Source organism: Limulus polyphemus, unplaced genomic scaffold, assembly GCF_000517525.1.
Source record: "Limulus polyphemus unplaced genomic scaffold, Limulus_polyphemus-2.1.2 Scaffold3130, whole genome shotgun sequence".
Taxonomy (NCBI): domain Eukaryota; kingdom Metazoa; phylum Arthropoda; class Merostomata; order Xiphosura; family Limulidae; genus Limulus; species Limulus polyphemus.
In genome coordinates, this window is record NW_013668740.1 from 78,223 (window position 1) to 83,064 (window position 4,842).

Here is a 4,842-nt window from a genome sequence, read left to right on the forward strand (position 1 = left end):
CAGAATATCGCCACTAGGTGCTTAACGTTTCATAATACCTCTATAGGCGCTTTCTTCTCTTGAGACACATATTCTACAACCCAGAGTGCTTGTGTTGTACGTATACTGTTGATCAGTCTGTTACATCTTAAAAAATGTTATATTGAAAACGAGGGCATGTTTTATAATTGTTGGCAATGGTCATCATTATATTTCGGATACCTATGGAACAGATTGAAAGTCCTCAGTTGCTGTACATTAAATTAAATGTAAATACATATATCATAGTAGTTGAAAGGATCGGTTTTACTAGTTACAGTGTAGTACAGTTTTAAAGGTAGTATAATTACGTTTTTGAGCAACAGTGATGTAATTTTAACATTAGGTTTTAAACAAACTTTGTTGAGTAAAACAGGGTTCACAAATCTCAGCGATTACCTAACTGTGGTAATTGGTACATTTTTAGAAAACGCAATTATTTACCAGATTAAAAAGGTAAAATAGTTATCATGGTTGAGTGTAAAAAAACCAATAACATAAAACTTGATTATTTGTATCCTTTTTCCATTAAACTGGTTTTCACTTATCTCTATGGAAAACAAAAATGAATAGCTTGTATACACTTTTTATCCGGTAGGTGGCGCACGAAATCACGTGATTCTAATTTCAACCATCTTGTGTAATAAGAATTCAGATGTGTACCTCCTGCAGCATCCTCATTGCTGTGTGTGTGTTTGAGTGTGCTATATACATATTACAGAAACTCTCACAATTTTGTTCTTGATACTTCTTCAAAATATCCAGGAAATTAATATAAATTCTAATAGTGAAAACCTTACCGTTATCCTTGGTTCGTATAAAATTGTAAATCCTAAGTGTTTTGCCATAATTATGAACTACAATATTCTCTTACTTAAAACAAAATCCAACATAGAAAAAATATTTTCTTTTTTCTTAAATGAAAGCTTCCTAAGTGGAGGATTTTTATAACATTTGCTTTTATTGTTCATTTTAGAGACATTTTATTCAACATTTTTACTAAAACTAGTTGGTGTGTGCTACTATCAAAATGATTGCCAGTTTGAAAGCCAATTTCTGATAAAAAAACAAATGTAAAATATTGTATGTGTTAATGCAGTAGGCGTTAAATAAAGATTTTAAGCTTTTTTCTTGCCATGATTTTGATGTATTAAAACATTCAACACGAAAAGACAGCCAGTCACGTTCATTATAAATATAGTTTTGGATCTTTCATATATTAATTATTCCTAAACCGAAAAAAACGCCTTTGTTTCCTAAAGTACTTTTAAACATATATATTGTTACGTCTCCGTTCGTTAATTAATTTTCCGTAAATTCGTTTTGACGAAACTTTAGCGACACAAGTCCTTTCTTAAATAAAACTGGTTTATTCTTTCTGAATATAACTTTGCGATACACTTAATTTCAACAGTCGCGCTATAACAAACGATATAATTCTCAACGTACGTCTCACGTGCTCGACTCAACAATACTTAGTCTGTTCCGTCACGTTGTGACCGTCTTATATATACAAGACTAGCACATATCTAGTAAACGCTAGAGCATTCATGAAGGAACAAAATATTTCTAGAAGGACGTGGCGTGATACTAGTCACGTGACCTCGCTGACGCAACAATATAATAAATCCACTTAAAAAACTTATCCAAGCGCGTGTCTACTTGTTAGTGCGCTCGGACTGCGAATACTAGGGTTCATAGGTCTAGTTCCTTTGCTTCAAAATGTGCTCATATTTTGGGGCTGTGGGTGGGGTATAGGAATAACGGTTAATTTCTACTTTTTGATCAGGCAAAAGTAGCCCAAAAGTTAGCGCTGGGTAAGAGATGTCTGAAAACATACACAGAATATGTAAACAGAATAAAGTCAGAATAGTATTTAAAAGCCACAACATAATACGATCACAGTTCGTACATACCAAACCACCTAAAATAGCCGCCAGTGACACAGCGGTATGTCTGCGGACTTATAACGCTAAAAACCGGGTTTCGATACCTGTGGTAGACAGAGCACAAATAGCCCAGTGTGTAGCTTTGTGCTTAATCACAAACAAACAAATAAACAAAAACCATATAGAATATAATAGAAAAATGTTAATGTAGATTCCAATACCAACAAAAATTCCAGTCGAGTGACTAGCGCAATAGATTAGGATCAAGGAGACATAGGATCTATCTAAGGAGTAAAACAGATTAGGATTGCTACTTATTAGAATTTCAAATAGCCTGAAATTGATTTACCTGAAAATTTAAATCTAATAGTTAAATTGTACTTTGGATTTAGTAGTTAAGTAAAATCCGATATATAGTCAGTTTATGATATCTGCCAACAAGATTGATACACACAGTTTTTTTAACACAAATACGTTTTAATATACACACACACAACAGTACAATTTACAATAACAATTATTACAAATAGTTGTTACAAACGAAGATTTATAAACAACAGCTTCAAAACTTACAAACAATATAAAGTCTTCTTTCACGTCTGAAGTTCACAGTGAGCGAGTTGATTACGAGTTGACGTAGGTATAATTCACTTAACAGAAAGCTAGCTAGCTTTGTCCTTCGTTATTTACCAGCCGCAAACGCCAAGGTTTCCACGAGGAATTTATATAATGTTTTCGTAAAAATACTAATGTACCATGAGAATCCACTGAAGTTAAATGGTTTGTAATGTTCAAACTTTATAAATATTCTTGGTCAAATATCTGAAGTTTTGCGATTGAAAAGCGTTATAACAATCACAGTTATAGTTTCCGAAGTTTATAGCACACTGACTATAGCAAACTAATAATAGATACTCTTTTTTTAGCGTGGCGCATTGGTTATATTTATAGGCATGTGGAGGCTTCCTAGAAAATTCAGATTACATAACAATACAAATTTAAGCGTTTACGTACATACACAGATATTGTTGTTTCTTACTCTCAAGAATTTTCTACAACTTTGGAGGATAGGCGGGAGTTTCGCAATACATATTTAACCCTATAAGCTACCTATGTTTCTAAATATAAACTTAATATAAATAAACGTTTATATTAAAATAAGTATATAATAACAAATTCGTTACAGCTCCCTCCTTAGAGAATTAAACATTAGACAATTGTTAACGAAGATATTATATATATACATATACATTTGCAACAATACATTATATATAATACATTATTTAAAGTATTATACCACTTCAGTAACCATTACAGTATACAAACACAACCAATACGAATCCCCTTATGATCATAAAATTACATAGTACATGAAAGTACATCGGCACAAATATTATCAACCATTATGACATGGATATCTTCAAACCATATTCTCATCGTGATGAACTGCAATTTAACAGTCTTCTTTCTTTCTAATTTTTTTATTAGATATTCCATAGTGGGTAACAATACTAAGACCATGTCCTCAGGACGGAACGTACGTTCTTCAAGAGCTGGGATAGGTTTCAGAGGAACAACAGGAATTTTCTGGTTAGAATTTCCGACTAACTGACAAGTATGACAAGTTTTACAAAACTGAGAAACGTCTAATTTTTGGACAGATAAATTTCTCATAATTTTGTCACATGTCTTGTTGACATCTAAGTGACCTCTCATGGGCAATTTAATATTTCAGAATGATATGCCTTCGGAACAACGACTTAGTAAATAATAGTCCAGTTCTCTGAAGCTGGCACATCTAGTGGTCTCCATTTCCTCATAAGTACACCGTTTTTGAAAAAAATAACCATTTTGAACTTTTTCCAGTTCAGCTTTTGGAGTGCAAATTTAAACAGTTAAGAGATCTGAAGATCTTTTTCTTGTTCAGTGATCAGTTTAATTTTAGTAAATGGAACTTCACGAGGTGAATCAGATCCTTCACGTCCATCGTTGCCCCTCACCTAAGGATTTCAGTAGGACAATCATCCACAAGATCCCCCTCGGGTCCAAACAAATGTCTGAAACAAATCTATAAAATCGTTCTCTGAATCCATGTTTATCATTTCTTTTTGACTTAGTTTCTTAGCCTGAGCTTGAGTCACAGCACACGAGGGAAACACATCAGGATTCTCCTCAACTACAACATCATCCTTAGATGAAACAGTGATCGGCTCACTAACCATTTTAGATTCGGCAACATTTTCCCCAGTCAAATCGTTTCCCAACAACAAGGACACACCCTTAATTGGTAGAGTAGGTCTTACCCCAACCACAACTGGTCCAGAAACTAGATCTGATGATAAATAAATGTTATGAAGAGAAACATTAACAAAGCCACCCTCAATACCCTGAGAAATAACAGACTCACCAGTGGCAGAACTTGAATCTGAAGGCAATATACCTTCTAACAACAATGATTGGGTTGCCCCAGTATCACGTAGAATACGTATGGGTCTGGGATTGCCAGTGTCATTTGTGAAAGACATAGAACCTACAGACACAAAAGGTCTAAATTCCTCCCTGATTACATCAGCCTTTATATCAGTGGCCAAATCAACAACATCGAGTGATCTGGTGAAACTATGTCAATATGTGGACACAAACATATTGGGTGTTGCCTCCTTTTGTCTTTTCTTTTTCAAACACCAACGATCGGACATAACATGACCAGGTTTTTTACAAAAATGGCAGACAGGCCTTGATGGTTTTGAAGATGTTTTATCCTGACTGTCAAAAGAATTCAAACTAGAGGAGCTGGATTTTTTTAAAAGAATCCTCAACTTTAATGGATTGAATAGATACATGTTTTTGTTGAGATGGTAGAAATTTATTTTTATGAAAAGTGGTTTTATGTGTTCAAGTGTAGTGATCGGAAAGAGCGGCTGCTTCCTATAGT